The sequence below is a fragment of the Drosophila persimilis genome, unplaced genomic scaffold, assembly GCF_003286085.1.
Source record: "Drosophila persimilis strain 14011-0111.01,24,50 unplaced genomic scaffold, DperRS2 tig00000223-arrow-arrow-pilon, whole genome shotgun sequence".
NCBI lineage: Eukaryota > Metazoa > Arthropoda > Insecta > Diptera > Drosophilidae > Drosophila > Drosophila persimilis.
The window spans coordinates 1-21,748 of NW_020825306.1; the positions used below are offsets into that span (position 1 = coordinate 1).

General features: G+C 38.7%; 5 non-coding genes and 1 pseudogene across 5 annotated transcripts; all 6 read right to left on the reverse strand.

Moving 5' to 3' along the window:
• Positions 1 to 4,292: 4,292 nt before the first annotated feature.
• On the reverse strand, positions 4,293 to 7,074 carry LOC113565930 (annotated as a pseudogene).
• Positions 7,075 to 7,487: 413 nt separating this feature from the next.
• On the reverse strand, positions 7,488 to 7,666 carry LOC6603697. The gene has a single exon (XR_048217.1). It is a non-coding gene; the product is annotated as a 5.8S ribosomal RNA (ribosomal RNA).
• A 596-nt stretch (positions 7,667 to 8,262) lies between these two features.
• LOC113565919 lies at positions 8,263 to 10,257 on the reverse strand. The gene has a single exon (XR_003408835.1). It is a non-coding gene; the product is annotated as a small subunit ribosomal RNA (ribosomal RNA).
• A 3,010-nt stretch (positions 10,258 to 13,267) lies between these two features.
• Positions 13,268 to 17,230, reverse strand: LOC113565924. Its single transcript, XR_003408840.1, has one exon. It is a non-coding gene; the product is annotated as a large subunit ribosomal RNA (ribosomal RNA).
• Positions 17,231 to 17,643: 413 nt separating this feature from the next.
• LOC113565929 lies at positions 17,644 to 17,822 on the reverse strand. The gene has a single exon (XR_003408843.1). It is a non-coding gene; the product is annotated as a 5.8S ribosomal RNA (ribosomal RNA).
• A 596-nt stretch (positions 17,823 to 18,418) lies between these two features.
• Positions 18,419 to 20,413, reverse strand: LOC113565920. Its single transcript, XR_003408836.1, has one exon. It is a non-coding gene; the product is annotated as a small subunit ribosomal RNA (ribosomal RNA).
• Positions 20,414 to 21,748: the final 1,335 nt, after the last annotated feature.

Sequence of the window (21,748 nt, forward strand, 5' to 3'; positions counted from 1 at the left end):
AGCGCCATGGTGGACACTGTTCGGCATACCGGTAGGCATTCCAATCAGGACGATCCTTATGGCACGCAAGCAGATGCCTCCTGGCAACCACTTGCGTCGTCGTCACGACAGACCAAACCGAGGCACCAAATAGTGCACAGGGCACCATGAGTCCGGCATATATGTCCCGCTTTGCGCGGGACCTGAGTCCCCAGTCGACACCGCAGTACGCGCGACAATGCCCCTACGACTCCGGTCAGCTTATCACGCAAAGCCCGTGATTGTGCGGAGAAAACTCAACCCGCTCGCCGACCGTGATGCCTAGGTACCGACTTGCACTTATATGGCAGGTTTGCTCCAGCAAGCCGTACCACTGGCGGCCGTCTAAGTATGCCTTTGAGCAGCATGATCGCCGTCTTGCTAGTTGAAACGGCAAACGCCGACTTCAACTCCCCAAGCGCCTACGATGGACATTAACTCACCTCCTTTTTGTTCGAGCTCTGATCGGGCATTCCCTTCGATGAGGAGGAGCAAGTCGTCAGCATACGCGCTGAGCGCACCAAGGGGCTCTAAGCGCTGGAGCAACACGTCCATTAAGATGTTCCATATAAATGGACCACTTATGGACCCCTGCGGGCAACCTCCTTGTCACCGGAACAGTGGCTACTCCATGCCCTACTGACGATGCTCGCACTCCGGCCGGAAGAAGAAACTTCGCCACAAGCTTGCTTCTCGGCATCCCAGCTCAAGGAGGCGGCGTCGTAGTGCAGCATTCCACTCAACGTTGTCGAAGGCTCCCTTGAAATCCACGAAGACTCCGAGCACGTATTTCGACCGGCTGGCCGAAACAGTACTCACGACGTGTTTCCAAGCATCCTCCACACAACGTCCTTGGCGAAAGCCAAATTGCCATCTGCAGCCATCCGGAATGGTGTCCTTCAGACGATTCACCATGATGCCCTCAAGCACTTTGCCCAGCACTGGCAACAGACAGATACCCCGATATGAGGTAGGATCGGTCCGGTCCTTATCGGGTCCCTTCAGGAGTGGAACCACCCTGGGATGCTTCCATTCCGTTGGGAAATACCCTGTCTCCAGGCAGCGGGAATACATCGCTGTCATGTGCTGAGGGATGGCACGCCACAATGCCTTGCAAATGGCACCTGTGATGCCGTCCATGCCGGGAGAGCGTCTGCTCTTCAACCTGGCGACGCATGCATCAACCTCGAAAGCTTCGAGGGCCGGTGGAGCCTCGATCGGGATGGCAATGTGTGCATTCGTCTCCGCAACAGGAAAGAAGTTGCGAAGGAGCACACCCGCACAGTCGCGCCATGTTGCGACCAGCCTACCATCCGTTCGAAGGCATCCAATCTCCGTGCTCTTTTTGCGGCCTCGGCAAATCCTGTAGACGTGCCCCCATGGATCATCTCTGTTCTCTCCCACGAAGCGTCGCCAGTTGTCTTCCTTCGATCTCAGGATGAGCTTCTTGTACTGCGCTGAGGAGATCCTCAACGCGAGCACAAGTTCCTCTGCTGCGTCGGTCTCATGCCGACGAGCGTCCTGGAGCCTTCGCCTCAGTCTCCTGACCTCTCGGCGTTTGGAGTGTAGTTCGGCAGTCCACCAAACTACTTTTCTCGCGGCTCTCGGTGTGCTGCGTCCCAGCACTCTGTCGCACACACTGTGCACTACAGAGCGCAGTGCAGACACTTGGTTGTCCAACGGCGATTCGGCGATGTCTTCCGGTAATTCGGCAATCTCCCTTACCACTTCCTCCTCGAACAATCGCCAGCGCGCATTGGAAAGCTTCCATGACGGCACAGGAGCAATGGGCTCAACTGTGTCGTTCGGGTCAGTCGTCACCACAACATGGATCATGTTGTGATCGCTGGTGTCCCATTCCTTCACTTCCCAATCGTATGTGGCCCACATAGTCGCAGCTTGGTTGACGATTGTCACATCGATATCGCTTTGGCCTCTACGGTTATCGAATGTAAACACCCGACTGGCTTCATTGAGCACGCCGGCTCTCATCTCGGTTATCCACTCAGACAGCAGCTCACCCCGTGCATAGTTAGCTTGCCCCCGATTGTGTTCGGAGAGCTTGCCTAAACCACGCTGGGGATACTGCGTTCGCGTCGAGCCCAAAGATGACAGGAGTGCGGCTGCCCAGCAGCAGCACCGCATCTAAGTACCTGAGGTACGGCGCCAAGTCGGTGTCGAATTGGCAGTACACGGAGCATAGGAAGATTGAGCCGAATCTTCCCGTAACTCTGACGCATACTCCAAAATCCGTGGTAAGGGTCTCCATTGGCATGCAGATGGCGTCCGGTTCGTCGACGATGATAGCAGCTTTTCCTCGGCGGTCCTGGAAAACTCGCATTCCAGAAGGAAGGCCGGTAATCCGCCCTGCTCCATCGACGTACGGCTCCTGGACCAGTGCGAACTGACGGCCAGAGCTGCGCATGATGGCTCCGAGTTCCATCACAGCCGCTCGGCCACGGCCACAATTAGCTTGGATGAAGCTAAACATTAATGTCTAGCTTGCACCCTCGCCAGTACCGCTCCGTAGATCGGGCACGCCGCTGACAGCATGGAATGTGCTGCAGGGTACCCCTTGAAGCGGCAGTTGCGGCAGTCCACGGGGTTGGGACACCGTGCAACGTTGTGGCCGTTCTGTCCACACCGGTGGCACACGTTCTCCTTTAGGCGACATTGCGACACCTTGTGGTCGAAGCCTGCACATCTGTGGCAGGCGTATGTTCTGACCAAGGAGCGGCAGCGGCATCTAAACCACTTAATGTATACGCATTCGCGCAACGCCTCCTGTGCCTTTGCGTCGACCTCTAGCGTCACGTTGATCGTGGCGCCGTCGGTGACCGACCAGGGTTTACTGCCCAGGTGAACCGACTTTTTGAACTCCGCGGCAGTCATGGTCTCCTCCAGGTTCTTTGTGAAGAGCTCCTCCATGAACTCTTCCGGTGTTATGGACGTGTCCACGTCGTACACCACGACCTGAGGCTTGGTCTCCGGCCTCTTCTTGACCTCCAATCCCGCTTCGGTGAATTTGCTGCTGGCCACTACCTTCCTCAGTTCGCTCACTGAAGGGGTGCGAATAATCGCTCCTCCGCTCTTCAGCTCGCGAACCTCGTGGACGCGGACTCCAAGAGTCGGCACCACGGTCTTCTTAACACGCTCCACTAAGCTCCTTGCTGGTCTCCTCCGGGTTTTTGCTCTTTATTAGAGCAGACCAGGTATCCCTAGGCTTAGGGATCGGTGCAGCGACGGCGCTCGGTGCGGGCAGGCCTGGGAAGGCTGTCGCATACGCAGCGGTTGTGACGGCAGTGGTGCCCGTGTGGGCAGCAGCAGCGGGTCTCGGTGGAGGCGGCATCCTTGCCCTCTCCTCCAGGCGCACTTTTTCCCCAGCCAGGGCCATGACCAACTCGTCGTACCGGTTGGTCGCGACGAGGATTTCCATTGAGGCCTCGGGCGGCATCAGCCCCTTAAGTACAGCCTTGCTCACCGCCATCCTTATCGCAGACATTTCTGCGATGATGGCCGAGTAGCCTGCCGCGACAATGTCAGTTGCCGGGCATGTGGCAGCGGTGGTGGCAGCGGTGGTGGCAGCGGTGGCGGCAGCGGTGGCGGCAGCGGTGGCGGCAGCGGCGGCAGAAGTACTGGCAGAAGTACTGGCAGCGGTGGTGGCAGCGGCAGCGGCAGAGGTGGATGGAGCCTGCTCAAAGGGGAGCGACGTTGGCGGCGATCTCTCGGCTGGGATCGGCCGCTCTCCAGCTAGCCCAATCCCAAGCCCGATCTTTTTGGCTCCCTGTTTGGCGGCTGAGGACTTCGGCCGACCCCGCCTGCGGGCGGGAACGCTCGACGACGAGCTCGCCCCTACACTAGCCACGCTAGTGTCGCTGGCGTCGGCCTCCGTCTCTATTTCCATAGCCCGGCGGGTTGTGGCTACCTCTATTGGCGTGACTCAACTAATCGGCACTTAGTGGAGACTCGAACCAACGTCTCAGCGGAGACACGAACCGAACGCTTCGAACTCGAGCCAAAGCTTCGAACCAAAGCTTCGAACTCGAACGTGCTGTCGAACTATTCCGACTTGTTGTCGAACTATTCGCACTTGTTTACGAACTAGGGTTCCGCACGTGGTTGTTTTTAGCGTTTATTTTGCAAATATTAATTTGCAAATATCTGCTTTGTTCTTTCACCAAATTAACACCCGATTTCACTCACGAACAGCGCGTGATCTCGCGGCAATTTTGATATATTTTCCACTTGGAAAAATCACTTTTTACTTAATTCGAACGACGGTATAGCGGACCGCTTGAAAAACACGTCTGCTTCGAATGGCAGTCAAAAAGCAACTGAGTAGATAGGGACAGTAGGAATCTCGTTAATCCATTCATGCGCGTCACTAATTAGATGACGAGGCATTTGGCTACCTTAAGAGAGTCATAGTTACTCCCGCCGTTGACCCGCGCTTACTTGAATTTCTTCACTTTGACATTCAGAGCACTGGGCAGAAATCACATTGTGTCAACACCCGCTAGGGCCATCACAATGCTTTGTTTTAATTAGACAGTCGGATTCCCCAAGTCCGTGCCAGTTCTGAATTGATTGTTAATTGATAATCGTTATAATTAATAAGAACTAACTGGTTTAACCCAATTAGTATTCTTAAAAATTTTAGCAAGAAAGTTCCACAATTGGCTACGTAACTAAACTATCCGGGGAACAAGTAACTACCATAAATGATAGAAACTCTATTTACCCAGAACGAGCACATAAACCATGTTATTGTTTCCCAATCAAGCCCGACTATCTCAATCTTCAGAGCCAATCCTTATCCCGAAGTTACGGATCTAATTTGCCGACTTCCCTTACCTACATTATTCTATCGACTAGAGACTCTTCACCTTGGAGACCAGCTGCGGATATTGGTACGGCCTGTTGAGAAGTTTGCGTGTCCCCACCATAAATTTTCAAGGTCCGAGGAGAAAATATCGACACAACAGTATATGTCATGCTCTTCTAGCCCATCTACCATATCTCTCTGCGAAAGACTTCCATGGTAGTACGGCTATAAAACAGAAAAGAAAACTCTTCCGATATCTCTCGACGGCTTCTTTATGGTCGTTCCTGTTGCCAGGATGAGCACGAGGCCCATATTTAATAACAAACGGATACTCAACAGGTTACGGAATTGGAACCGTATTCCCTTTCGTTCAAAATTATTCAAGTATTTAAAAATCATAAAAGATTTGACAATATTACTCACTGATTTTTTACTTGAAAATTTTCGGCTTTCGCCTTGAACTTAGGACCGACTAACTCGTGATCAACCACTGTTCACACGAAACCCTTCTCCACTTCAGTCCTCCAAGGTCTCATTCGATTATTTGCTACTACCACCAAGATCTGTGCCAATGGCAGCTCCATGAAGGCTTACGCCAAACACTTCTACGCATACCATTGTACCTTCCTACTCACTAAAGTTTCAAAATTTATATCACAAGTAATATAAATCATCTACTTTAGCGGTAATGTATAGGTATACAACTTAAGCGCCATCCATTTTAAGGGCTAGTTGCTTCGGCAGGTGAGTTGTTACACACTCCTTAGCGGATTTCGACTTCCATGATCACCGTCCTGCTGTTTTAAGCAACCAACGCCTTTCATGGTTTCTGCATGAGTTGTTAATTTGGGCACCGTAACATTACGTTTGGTTCATCCCACAGCGCCAGTTCTGCTTACCAAAAGTGGCCCACTGGGCACATTATATCATAACCTTAAACTTCATATCAAGAAAGTTAAGGTTCTTACCCATTTAAAGTTTGAGAATAGGTTAAGATCGTTTCGACCCTAAGGCCTCTAATCATTCGCTTTACCAGATAAGATTATTTTATATAACATTAAAATGCACCAGCTATCCTGAGGGAAACTTCGGAAGGAACCAGCTACTAGATGGTTCGATTGGTCTTTCGCCCCTATACTCAATTCTGACAATCGATTTGCACGTCAGAACTGTTTCGGTCTTCCATCAGGGTTTCCCCTGACTTCAACCTGATCAAGTATAGTTCACCATCTTTCGGGTCACAGCATATATGCTCAAGGTACGTTCCAGTTAGAGGCATAAATAATATAAATATTATTATACATAACTATATAGAACGCCCCGGGATTGTGTTAATTATCTATAAATAGTTAAAAAACTAATCCCATTATTAGTCAAGTTAATTACGCTATTAGGTTTATCTCCCAATAACTTGCACATATGTTAGACTCCTTGGTCCGTGTTTCAAGACGGGTCCCGAAGGTATCCTGAATCTTTCGCATTGTTAATCATACAAATGCATATAATAAACACAAAAATCAATGATAATTATGCCATTATATAATTTCGAAAAATTAACGCACTGTATTAATTTTAATTTATCAACACTTTATCAAATTAATGACATTTATTCTATGTTAAAATGCAAGCATAATAATTTGAATAAACTATAAGTCATATTTTATGATAAATTTGTTATATGCTAATAGATTACAATGTCCTTATATGGAAAAAATGCACACTATTATTATAATATTGTTAAAATATTACAACTTTAATGATGAATTTTCCATAACGGATATTCAGGTTCATCGGGCTTAACCTCTAAGCAGTTTCACGTACTGTTTAACTCTCTATTCAGAGTTCTTTTCAACTTTCCCTCACGGTACTTGTTTACTATCGGTCTCATGGTTATATTTAGTTTTAGATGGAGTTTACCACCCACTTAGTGCTGCACTATCAAGCAACACGACTCTTTGGAAACATCATCTAGTAATCATTAACGTTATACGGGCCTGGCACCCTCTATGGGTAAATGGCCTCATTTAAGAAGGACTTAAATCGTTAATTTCTCATACTAGAATATTGACGCTCCATACACTGCATCTCACGTTTGCCATATAGACAAAGTGACTTAGTGCTGAACTGATTTCTTTTCGCTCGCCGCTACTAAGAAAATCCTGGTTAGTTTCTTTTCCTCCCCTAATTAATATGCTTAAATTCAGGGGGTAGTCCCATATGAGTTGAGGTTGTATATACGTATATTAAAATTTATAATGATAATTACACTATATTATTATATATAGAGCGTTCTCATAATGAAATCATTATAATATTCGTATTTTATAACGAATATCACGAAGAATATTAAATATTTATATTTACAACAAAATTTCCTTTCGAAACATTAATAAGAGGCAATTCTAGATGAAAAAACTTTAATTATTTTTTTATGCTAGACATTCCTCAGTATTATTTGATTCAAAAAGGACAAAAAAATATATATTTTTCTTCGTTCTTCTCACACAAATATATACAACAATGAGAGATAATGCGTTTCCATTTAATATCAATATTATGAATATATATATATATATATCCAATAATATACAATATGCTTAAAAATTTCGTAAAATTTTTAAACAACTTATTTAGCATAGTCTTACAACCCTCAACCATATGTAGTCCAAGCAGCACTATAAAATTAATTAAAGTACCAAACAGCATGGACTGCGATATGCGTTCAAAATGTCGATGTTCATGTGTCCTGCAGTTCACACGATGACGCACAGTTTGCTGCGTTCTTCATCGACCCATGAGCCGAGTGATCCACCGCTTAGAGTGATTAAAATTTGTTTATTCATTTATTTGTCAGATATGTCTTTATTGAAAGAAATTAAAAATACACCATTTTACTGGCATATATCAATTCCTTCAATAAATTTTAGTTTTATCCTAAAAGAATGTTGCGAAATGTCTTAGTTTTATATAAGCGATATATTACCATATTTTTAAATAATATAATATGTATTTTGGCTTGTTTGATAATTATCAATTTATATAAAAGTATTAACCTGAAATCAGGTACAACATTGTACTTTTTAGGCTGTTGCATTAACCAATGTATGCCCATAGCTATGATGGACAATACATATTCGCAACGCGTGCATACTATGGTACATATGCACACAGATTTTATAAATCAATATTATTGTAATAATATCATCAATATGTATTTATATATTAATTGCTACACACATAGAACACAATGTTATATGTATAGCTACTACTAAATGAGTATATTGGCAATATAATTAATATAAACATATAATATATACAACTGAATATATTTTATTTTACAATTATGATTTTATAAAAACATATTTTGTTTGGTAAATTGGCAATATATATATATTTTTGTTAACGGTAGAAACATACAATAATGATCCTTCCGCAGGTTCACCTACGGAAACCTTGTTACGACTTTTACTTCCTCTAAATAATCAAGTTCGGTCAACTTTTGCGAAACAACCGTAACACGCAAGGCGTCACAGTGATCACGTCCGGAGACCTCACTAAATAATTCAATCGGTAGTAGCGACGGGCGGTGTGTACAAAGGGCAGGGACGTAATCAATGCGAGTTAATGACTCACACTTACTGGGAATTCCAAGTTCATGTGAACAGTTTCAGTTCACAATCCCAAGCATGAAAGTGGTTCAGCGGTTTACCCGGACCTCTCGGTCTAGGAAATACACGTTGATACTTTCATTGTAGCGCGCGTGCAGCCCAGGACATCTAAGGGCATCACAGACCTGTTATTGCTCAATCTCATTATTGCTAGACGCAATTTGTCCATTTAAGAAGCTAGTGTCCTTATAATGGGACAAACCAACAGGTACGGCTCCACTTATATAAACACATTCAAACACAATAAACATTTTACTGCCACCATGAATGAAGGCTATATAAGCTTCAACACCATAATCCTGAAGATATCTATTTAATATATTTGAGTCTCGTTCGTTATCGGAATTAACCAGACAAATCACTCCACGAACTAAGAACGGCCATGCACCACCACCCATAGATTCGAGAAAGAGCTATCAATCTGTCTTACACACTTATGTTCGGACCTGGTAAGTTTTCCCGTGTTGAGTCAAATTAAGCCGCAGGCTCCACTCCTGGTGGTGCCCTTCCGTCAATTCCTTTAAGTTTCAGCTTTGCAACCATACTTCCCCCGGAGCCCAAAAGCTTTGGTTTCCCGGGAAGCGACTGAGAGAGCCATAAAAGTAGCTACACCCAATTGCTAGCTGGCATCGTTTATGGTTAGAACTAGGGCGGTATCTGATCGCCTTCGAACCTCTAACTTTCGTTCTTGATTAATGAAAACATCTTTGGCAAATGCTTTCGCTTAAGTTAGTCTTACGACGGTCCAAGAATTTCACCTCTCGCGTCGTAATACTAATGCCCCCAAACTGCTTCTATTAATCATTACCTCTTGATCTGAAAACCAATGAAAGCAGAACAGAGGTCTTATTTCATTATCCCATGCACAGAATATTCAGGCATTTGAAGCCTGCTTTAAGCACTCTAATTTGTTCAAAGTAATTGTACCGGCCCACAATAACACTCGATGAAGAGCACTAATGCAGGTTTTTAAATAGGAGGAATATATAAAAAAATACAAGTACTTAATTATATATAAGAACTCCACCGGTAATACGCTTACATACATAAAGGTATAGTACTAACCACAATTGTAAGTTGTACTACCCGTATGAAGCACAAGTTCAACTACGAACGTTTTAACCGCAACAACTTTAATATACGCTATTGGAGCTGGAATTACCGCGGCTGCTGGCACCAGACTTGCCCTCCAATTGGTCCTTGTTAAAGGATTTAAAGTGTACTCATTCCAATTACAGGGCCTCGGATATGAGTCCTGTATTGTTATTTTTCGTCACTACCTCCCCGAGCTGGGAGTGGGTAATTTACGCGCCTGCTGCCTTCCTTAGATGTGGTAGCCGTTTCTCAGGCTCCCTCTCCGGAATCGAACCCTGATTCCCCGTTACCCGTTGCAACCATGGTAGTCCTAGATACTACCATCAAAAGTTGATAGGGCAGACATTTGAAAGATCTGTCGTCGGTACAAGACCATACGATCTGCATGTTATCTAGAGTTCAACCAATGTAACGATCTTACGATCGCTTGGTTTTAGCCTAATAAAAGCACACGTCCCATAAGGTCCGTGTTTTAATTGCATGTATTAGCTCTAGAATTACCACAGTTATCCAAGTAACTGTTAACGATCTAAGGAACCATAACTGATATAATGAGCCTTTTGCGGTTTCACTTTTAATTCGTGTGTACTTAGACATGCATGGCTTAATCTTTGAGACAAGCATATAACTACTGGCAGGATCAACCAGAATAATGTTTTCGTTTCGTGCGCATACGCTCACATATGTAAATATTTGACAACTCAATAATACTTTTGAATAAAAAAAAAAAAATAAATAATTATTTTTTATCAACAGTTTATGAGAATTTGTTAAACGATTGTGGCCATTTTTATATAGCATTCACATTCGCCATTTTTCTCTATATAAATATATATATTTTATTATATACATTTTTTTTTCGTTCAAAAATATCTTTTTATTTGCACTTAATATATTATCACACGTATATAGGCTTAAACCAATATTAATTGTGTTTAAACTATGTATTTTGACAACAAATTTAAAATTTATCCAATTTCGTATGCGTTTTTTGTGATATACATTAAATAAAACCAAACACATGAGTTCATGTGGAATGGAATTTATATATTTTGGCAATATTTGAATTTGCATATAAATCGCTTTGATTATATATGCTGGTACATTGTTGAAATGGCACTCATACAATATTTAATCATATAAGACCATTTCCAAAAATTCACGATAATAATTCGAAACAGAAATGATATATACTAAATAGTATATATCTTGGTTAGTTTCACTATATTATCTTTATTAAGATCAATTTGAAAACAAATATCTCCTATTAAACACTACTTTGAGTATAATGACAACATATAATAATATTATATACAATACTGTACCAAATATTGTATACAATACCGATGGACATCAACTGTCCATCATGTATAGGTTTTCTGCCACGCTTTCCGCAAATCGGGTATTTTTGCTTTAGAGTGCCTCTTAACAATAGTTTCTTTTCGTATTTTAATAAAAAATACAATACTATCACTTCAAAATTATTCATATATATTAAGAAATATATATATATTCATATAAAATACACAGACATTGCCGGCTAAGTATATTCCCCATATCATATGAAATAAATTAATAATTTTTCATTATAAAATTTTCATATGAAATATACCATGCACGAGACTACCACTCCCTATATAGGTTTTCTGCCACGCTTTCCGCAAATCGGGTATTTTTACTTGAGAGTGCCTCTTAACAATAGTTTCTTTTCGTATTTTAATAAAAAATACAATACTATCACTTCAAAATTATTCATATATATTAAGAAATATATATATATTCATATAAAATACACAGACATTGCCGGCTAAGTATATTCCCCATATCATATGAAATAAATTAATAATTTTTCATTATAAAATTTTCATATGAAATATACCATGCACGAGACTACCACTCCCTATATAGGTTTTCTGCCACGCTTTCCGCAAATCGGGTATTTTTACTTGAGAGTGCCTCTTAACAATAGTTTCTTTTCGTATTTTAATAAAAAATACAATACTATCACTTCAAAATTATTCATATATACTAAGAAATATATATATATTCATATAAAATACACAGACATTGCCGGCTAAGTATATTCCCCATATCATATGAAATAAATTAATAATTTTTCATTATAAAATTTTCATATGAAATATACCATGCACGAGACTACCACTCCCTATATAGGTTTTCTGCCACGCTTTCCGCAAATCGGGTATTTTTACTTGAGAGTGCCTCTTAACAATAGTTTCTTTTCGTATTTTAATAAAAAATACAATACTATCACTTCAAAATTATTCATATATATTAAGAAATATATATATATTCATATAAAATACACAGACATTGCCGGCTAAGTATATTCCCCATATCATATGAAATAAATTAATAATTTTTCATTATAAAATTTTCATATGAAATATACCATGCACGAGACTACCACTCCCTATATAGGTTTTCTGCCACGCTTTCCGCAAATCAGGTATTTTTACTTGAGAGTACCTTTTAAAAATAGTTTCTTTTCGTATTTTAATACAAAATATTATACTATCACTTCAAAATTATTCATATATATTAAGAAAAATATATATACGCATATAAAATAAACAGACATTGCCGACTTAGTATGTTCCCCATATCATATGAAATTAAATTAATTATTTTTCATTACATTCATCATTCATTTACATGAAAGATATCATATCAGCTGGTATCTTTGCTTTAATTTCACATATACACGTAATATATCTATTTATATTAAATAAATTTTTATATTTTCTATATTTATAATCGCAATGTGATTATGCTATAATGTTATATTATATATGAGAAACATTCCCATATCCATATCCATATCCATATAAAACCTAATATTGATACTTTATAGCACACCTCGGCGTTATTTGTTATTTTTATTCATTATAACACAATTTCAAAAATATACATATATTTTTGTAAATATGTATATAAAATATATCATTATATTTTCTCTATTCAAAATCAAATCATACTCATGTTATAATTTTTAGGATATGGTGAATGTTTCCCCATATCCATAATATTGTCATTTTATATACAAAACTATTTAATTCTTGCATTTATATCACATATCATTGAATTCCAATATTAGAAATACTTCCAAGTTCCACATACGATCACTCCAAATATACATATATTTGTACATATGTATATAAAATATATCTTTATATTTTCTGTATTCATAATCAAATCATGCTCATGTTATAATATAACATATAATATTATCACATTTTATATACCAAACTATTTAATTCTTGCATTCATATCACATATCATTAAATTCCAATATTAGAAATACTTCCAAGTTCCACATACGATCACTCCATGCTTTTTGCATTCATATTATTTCATATATACATTCACATTTGCACATATGCATATACACTATGTTTCGTGTGTTCACATAATACAATTTTTATAAGTATCATTTCATATGTAATTAAGTATAACAAACTTATAATATAACATTATATTCATATTCAAGCCAACGTAATTTATATAGGATAAATAATTTATCCATATTTATATAAAATATATTCTTTTTAATATATATATATATATTACCATTTATAGGTATATATTCATATAAATATATAAAAATAATTTTCATATATAAAGAATAAATTTATATATATCGAATCATCAAGCAAAGGATAAGCTTCAGTGGATCGCAGTATGGCAGCTGCTCAACCACTTACAACACCTTGCCTGTTACAAAAGTCGTTTACAATTGATTCTAGGCTTTGTCATTGTATTAAATAATGTTTTTATATGCAACTAGCGCGGCATCAGGTGATCGATGATCCTCCCAATTTACTATGTTACAAATTACATTGGCATCACATCCATTGTCGTTTATAAAATAAATTATAAACTTTTAATGGTTTAGAAGCCATACAATGCAAATTGCCCCTTATTTATCATTGCAGTCCAGCACGGATACGACCTTAGAGGCGTTCAGGCATAATCCAACGGACGTAGCGTCATACCACTGTTCGCTCGAACAAGTATTGTGCCATTGGTCCGTACCTGCGGTTCCTCTCGTACTACGCAGGAATGCTGTCGCAACAACGTTTTGTCATTAGTAGGGTAAAACTAACCTGTCTCACGACGGTCTAAACCCAGCTCACGTTCCCTTGCATGGGTGAACAATCCAACGCTTGGTGAATTTTGCTTCACAATGATAGGAAGAGCCGACATCGAAGGATCAAAAAGCGACGTCGCTATGAACGCTTGGCCGCCACAAGCCAGTTATCCCTATGGTAACTTTTCTGACACCTCTTGTTAAAAACTCTTTAAACCAAAAGGATCGATAGGCCGAGCTTTTGCTGTCCCTGTGTGTACTGAACACCGAGATCAAGTCAGCATTTGCCCTTTTGCTCTATGTGTGGTTTCTGTCCGCACTGAGCTGGCCTTGGGACACCTCCGTTATTATTTGAGAGATGTACCGCCCCAGTCAAACTCCCTACCTGGCAATGTCCTTGAATTGGATCATACCTGAGTAATTGGAGTTATACCAAATTTTCAAATTGAAAATACATAAATGCATTTTCTCATTAAAGAATTTGTTTGCGATTATATAACAAACTCGTGATACTTTGATCAAGAAGCTTGCATCAAAACCCAATACCATAAGATATAATAAATATATCCGTATAATGGCTAGGAAATGATACACGTTCCATTTAATCAAGTAAGTAAGGAAACAATAAGAGTAGTGGTATTTCATTGTCGATACCAAACCGAAATCTAATATCTCCCACTTATGCTACACCTCTTATGTCTCCTTACACTGCCAGATTAGAGTCAAGCTCAAAAGGGTCTTCTTTCCCCGCTAATTATTCCAAGCCCGTTCCCTTGGCTGTGGTTTCGCTAGATAGTAGATAGGGACAGTAGGAATCTCGTTAATCCATTCATGCGCGTCACTAATTAGATGACGAGGCATTTGGCTACCTTAAGAGAGTCATAGTTACTCCCGCCGTTGACCCGCGCTTACTTGAATTTCTTCACTTTGACATTCAGAGCACTGGGCAGAAATCACATTGTGTCAACACCCGCTAGGGCCATCACAATGCTTTGTTTTAATTAGACAGTCGGATTCCCCAAGTCCGTGCCAGTTCTGAATTGATTGTTAATTGATAATCGTTATAATTAATAAGAACTAACTGGTTTAACCCAATTAGTATTCTTAAAAATTTTAGCAAGAAAGTTCCACAATTGGCTACGTAACTAAACTATCCGGGGAACAAGTAACTACCATAAATGATAGAAACTCTATTTACCCAGAACGAGCACATAAACCATGTTATTGTTTCCCAATCAAGCCCGACTATCTCAATCTTCAGAGCCAATCCTTATCCCGAAGTTACGGATCTAATTTGCCGACTTCCCTTACCTACATTATTCTATCGACTAGAGACTCTTCACCTTGGAGACCAGCTGCGGATATTGGTACGGCCTGTTGAGAAGTTTGCGTGTCCCCACCATAAATTTTCAAGGTCCGAGGAGAAAATATCGACACAACAGTATATGTCATGCTCTTCTAGCCCATCTACCATATCTCTCTGCGAAAGACTTCCATGGTAGTACGGCTATAAAACAGAAAAGAAAACTCTTCCGATATCTCTCGACGGCTTCTTTATGGTCGTTCCTGTTGCCAGGATGAGCACGAGGCCCATATTTAATAACAAACGGATACTCAACAGGTTACGGAATTGGAACCGTATTCCCTTTCGTTCAAAATTATTCAAGTATTTAAAAATCATAAAAGATTTGACAATATTACTCACTGATTTTTTACTTGAAAATTTTCGGCTTTCGCCTTGAACTTAGGACCGACTAACTCGTGATCAACCACTGTTCACACGAAACCCTTCTCCACTTCAGTCCTCCAAGGTCTCATTCGATTATTTGCTACTACCACCAAGATCTGTGCCAATGGCAGCTCCATGAAGGCTTACGCCAAACACTTCTACGCATACCATTGTACCTTCCTACTCACTAAAGTTTCAAAATTTATATCACAAGTAATATAAATCATCTACTTTAGCGGTAATGTATAGGTATACAACTTAAGCGCCATCCATTTTAAGGGCTAGTTGCTTCGGCAGGTGAGTTGTTACACACTCCTTAGCGGATTTCGACTTCCATGATCACCGTCCTGCTGTTTTAAGCAACCAACGCCTTTCATGGTTTCTGCATGAGTTGTTAATTTGGGCACCGTAACATTACGTTTGGTTCATCCCACAGCGCCAGTTCTGCTTACCAAAAGTGGCCCACTGGGCACATTATATCATAACCTTAAACTTCATATCAAGAAAGTTAAGGTTCTTACCCATTTAAAGTTTGAGAATAGGTTAAGATCGTTTCGACCCTAAGGCCTCTAATCATTCGCTTTACCAGATAAGATTATTTTATATAACATTAAAATGCACCAGCTATCCTGAGGGAAACTTCGGAAGGAACCAGCTACTAGATGGTTCGATTGGTCTTTCGCCCCTATACTCAATTCTGACAATCGATTTGCACGTCAGAACTGTTTCGGTCTTCCATCAGGGTTTCCCCTGACTTCAACCTGATCAAGTATAGTTCACCATCTTTCGGGTCACAGCATATATGCTCAAGGTACGTTCCAGTTAGAGGCATAAATAATATAAATATTATTATACATAACTATATAGAACGCCCCGGGATTGTGTTAATTATCTATAAATAGTTAAAAAACTAATCCCATTATTAGTCAAGTTAATTACGCTATTAGGTTTATCTCCCAATAACTTGCACATATGTTAGACTCCTTGGTCCGTGTTTCAAGACGGGTCCCGAAGGTATCCTGAATCTTTCGCATTGTTAATCATACAAATGCATATAATAAACACAAAAATCAATGATAATTATGCCATTATATAATTTCGAAAAATTAACGCACTGTATTAATTTTAATTTATCAACACTTTATCAAATTAATGACATTTATTCTATGTTAAAATGCAAGCATAATAATTTGAATAAACTATAAGTCATATTTTATGATAAATTTGTTATATGCTAATAGATTACAATGTCCTTATATGGAAAAAATGCACACTATTATTATAATATTGTTAAAATATTACAACTTTAATGATGAATTTTCCATAACGGATATTCAGGTTCATCGGGCTTAACCTCTAAGCAGTTTCACGTACTGTTTAACTCTCTATTCAGAGTTCTTTTCAACTTTCCCTCACGGTACTTGTTTACTATCGGTCTCATGGTTATATTTAGTTTTAGATGGAGTTTACCACCCACTTAGTGCTGCACTATCAAGCAACACGACTCTTTGGAAACATCATCTAGTAATCATTAACGTTATACGGGCCTGGCACCCTCTATGGGTAAATGGCCTCATTTAAGAAGGACTTAAATCGTTAATTTCTCATACTAGAATATTGACGCTCCATACACTGCATCTCACGTTTGCCATATAGACAAAGTGACTTAGTGCTGAACTGATTTCTTTTCGCTCGCCGCTACTAAGAAAATCCTGGTTAGTTTCTTTTCCTCCCCTAATTAATATGCTTAAATTCAGGGGGTAGTCCCATATGAGTTGAGGTTGTATATACGTATATTAAAATTTATAATGATAATTACACTATATTATTATATATAGAGCGTTCTCATAATGAAATCATTATAATATTCGTATTTTATAACGAATATCACGAAGAATATTAAATATTTATATTTACAACAAAATTTCCTTTCGAAACATTAATAAGAGGCAATTCTAGATGAAAAAACTTTAATTATTTTTTTATGCTAGACATTCCTCAGTATTATTTGATTCAAAAAGGACAAAAAAATATATATTTTTCTTCGTTCTTCTCACACAAATATATACAACAATGAGAGATAATGCGTTTCCATTTAATATCAATATTATGAATATATATATATATATATCCAATAATATACAATATGCTTAAAAATTTCGTAAAATTTTTAAACAACTTATTTAGCATAGTCTTACAACCCTCAACCATATGTAGTCCAAGCAGCACTATAAAATTAATTAAAGTACCAAACAGCATGGACTGCGATATGCGTTCAAAATGTCGATGTTCATGTGTCCTGCAGTTCACACGATGACGCACAGTTTGCTGCGTTCTTCATCGACCCATGAGCCGAGTGATCCACCGCTTAGAGTGATTAAAATTTGTTTATTCATTTATTTGTCAGATATGTCTTTATTGAAAGAAATTAAAAATACACCATTTTACTGGCATATATCAATTCCTTCAATAAATTTTAGTTTTATCCTAAAAGAATGTTGCGAAATGTCTTAGTTTTATATAAGCGATATATTACCATATTTTTAAATAATATAATATGTATTTTGGCTTGTTTGATAATTATCAATTTATATAAAAGTATTAACCTGAAATCAGGTACAACATTGTACTTTTTAGGCTGTTGCATTAACCAATGTATGCCCATAGCTATGATGGACAATACATATTCGCAACGCGTGCATACTATGGTACATATGCACACAGATTTTATAAATCAATATTATTGTAATAATATCATCAATATGTATTTATATATTAATTGCTACACACATAGAACACAATGTTATATGTATAGCTACTACTAAATGAGTATATTGGCAATATAATTAATATAAACATATAATATATACAACTGAATATATTTTATTTTACAATTATGATTTTATAAAAACATATTTTGTTTGGTAAATTGGCAATATATATATATTTTTGTTAACGGTAGAAACATACAATAATGATCCTTCCGCAGGTTCACCTACGGAAACCTTGTTACGACTTTTACTTCCTCTAAATAATCAAGTTCGGTCAACTTTTGCGAAACAACCGTAACACGCAAGGCGTCACAGTGATCACGTCCGGAGACCTCACTAAATAATTCAATCGGTAGTAGCGACGGGCGGTGTGTACAAAGGGCAGGGACGTAATCAATGCGAGTTAATGACTCACACTTACTGGGAATTCCAAGTTCATGTGAACAGTTTCAGTTCACAATCCCAAGCATGAAAGTGGTTCAGCGGTTTACCCGGACCTCTCGGTCTAGGAAATACACGTTGATACTTTCATTGTAGCGCGCGTGCAGCCCAGGACATCTAAGGGCATCACAGACCTGTTATTGCTCAATCTCATTATTGCTAGACGCAATTTGTCCATTTAAGAAGCTAGTGTCCTTATAATGGGACAAACCAACAGGTACGGCTCCACTTATATAAACACATTCAAACACAATAAACATTTTACTGCCACCATGAATGAAGGCTATATAAGCTTCAACACCATAATCCTGAAGATATCTATTTAATATATTTGAGTCTCGTTCGTTATCGGAATTAACCAGACAAATCACTCCACGAACTAAGAACGGCCATGCACCACCACCCATAGATTCGAGAAAGAGCTATCAATCTGTCTTACACACTTATGTTCGGACCTGGTAAGTTTTCCCGTGTTGAGTCAAATTAAGCCGCAGGCTCCACTCCTGGTGGTGCCCTTCCGTCAATTCCTTTAAGTTTCAGCTTTGCAACCATACTTCCCCCGGAGCCCAAAAGCTTTGGTTTCCCGGGAAGCGACTGAGAGAGCCATAAAAGTAGCTACACCCAATTGCTAGCTGGCATCGTTTATGGTTAGAACTAGGGCGGTATCTGATCGCCTTCGAACCTCTAACTTTCGTTCTTGATTAATGAAAACATCTTTGGCAAATGCTTTCGCTTAAGTTAGTCTTACGACGGTCCAAGAATTTCACCTCTCGCGTCGTAATACTAATGCCCCCAAACTGCTTCTATTAATCATTACCTCTTGATCTGAAAACCAATGAAAGCAGAACAGAGGTCTTATTTCATTATCCCATGCACAGAATATTCAGGCATTTGAAGCCTGCTTTAAGCACTCTAATTTGTTCAAAGTAATTGTACCGGCCCACAATAACACTCGATGAAGAGCACTAATGCAGGTTTTTAAATAGGAGGAATATATAAAAAAATACAAGTACTTAATTATATATAAGAACTCCACCGGTAATACGCTTACATACATAAAGGTATAGTACTAACCACAATTGTAAGTTGTACTACCCGTATGAAGCACAAGTTCAACTACGAACGTTTTAACCGCAACAACTTTAATATACGCTATTGGAGCTGGAATTACCGCGGCTGCTGGCACCAGACTTGCCCTCCAATTGGTCCTTGTTAAAGGATTTAAAGTGTACTCATTCCAATTACAGGGCCTCGGATATGAGTCCTGTATTGTTATTTTTCGTCACTACCTCCCCGAGCTGGGAGTGGGTAATTTACGCGCCTGCTGCCTTCCTTAGATGTGGTAGCCGTTTCTCAGGCTCCCTCTCCGGAATCGAACCCTGATTCCCCGTTACCCGTTGCAACCATGGTAGTCCTAGATACTACCATCAAAAGTTGATAGGGCAGACATTTGAAAGATCTGTCGTCGGTACAAGACCATACGATCTGCATGTTATCTAGAGTTCAACCAATGTAACGATCTTACGATCGCTTGGTTTTAGCCTAATAAAAGCACACGTCCCATAAGGTCCGTGTTTTAATTGCATGTATTAGCTCTAGAATTACCACAGTTATCCAAGTAACTGTTAACGATCTAAGGAACCATAACTGATATAATGAGCCTTTTGCGGTTTCACTTTTAATTCGTGTGTACTTAGACATGCATGGCTTAATCTTTGAGACAAGCATATAACTACTGGCAGGATCAACCAGAATAATGTTTTCGTTTCGTGCGCATACGCTCACATATGTAAATATTTGACAACTCAATAATACTTTTGAATAAAAAAAAAAAAATAAATAATTATTTTTTATCAACAGTTTATGAGAATTTGTTAAACGATTGTGGCCATTTTTATATAGCATTCACATTCGCCATTTTTCTCTATATAAATATATATATTTTATTATATACATTTTTTTTTCGTTCAAAAATATCTTTTTATTTGCACTTAATATATTATCACACGTATATAGGCTTAAACCAATATTAATTGTGTTTAAACTATGTATTTTGACAACAAATTTAAAATTTATCCAATTTCGTATGCGTTTTTTGTGATATACATTAAATAAAACCAAACACATGAGTTCATGTGGAATGGAATTTATATATTTTGGCAATATTTGAATTTGCATATAAATCGCTTTGATTATATATGCTGGTACATTGTTGAAATGGCACTCATACAATATTTAATCATATAAGACCATTTCCAAAAATTCACGATAATAATTCGAAACAGAAATGATATATACTAAATAGTATATATCTTGGTTAGTTTCACTATATTATCTTTATTAAGATCAATTTGAAAACAAATATCTCCTATTAAACACTACTTTGAGTATAATGACAACATATAATAATATTATATACAATACTGTACCAAATATTGTATACAATACCGATGGACATCAACTGTCCATCATGTATAGGTTTTCTGCCACGCTTTCCGCAAATCGGGTATTTTTGCTTTAGAGTGCCTCTTAACAATAGTTTCTTTTCGTATTTTAATAAAAAATACAATACTATCACTTCAAAATTATTCATATATATTAAGAAATATATATATATTCATATAAAATACACAGACATTGCCGGCTAAGTATATTCCCCATATCATATGAAATAAATTAATAATTTTTCATTATAAAATTTTCATATGAAATATACCATGCACGAGACTACCACTCCCTATATAGGTTTTCTGCCACGCTTTCCGCAAATCGGGTATTTTTACTTGAGAGTGCCTCTTAACAATAGTTTCTTTTCGTATTTTAATAAAAAATACAATACTATCACTTCAAAATTATTCATATATATTAAGAAATATATATATATTCATATAAAATACACAGACATTGCCGGCTAAGTATATTCCCCATATCATATGAAATAAATTAATAATTTTTCATTATAAAATTTTCATATGAAATATACCATGCACGAGACTACCACTCCCTATATAGGTTTTCTGCCACGCTTTCCGCAAATCGGGTATTTTTACTTGAGAGTGCCTCTTAACAATAGTTTCTTTTCGTATTTTA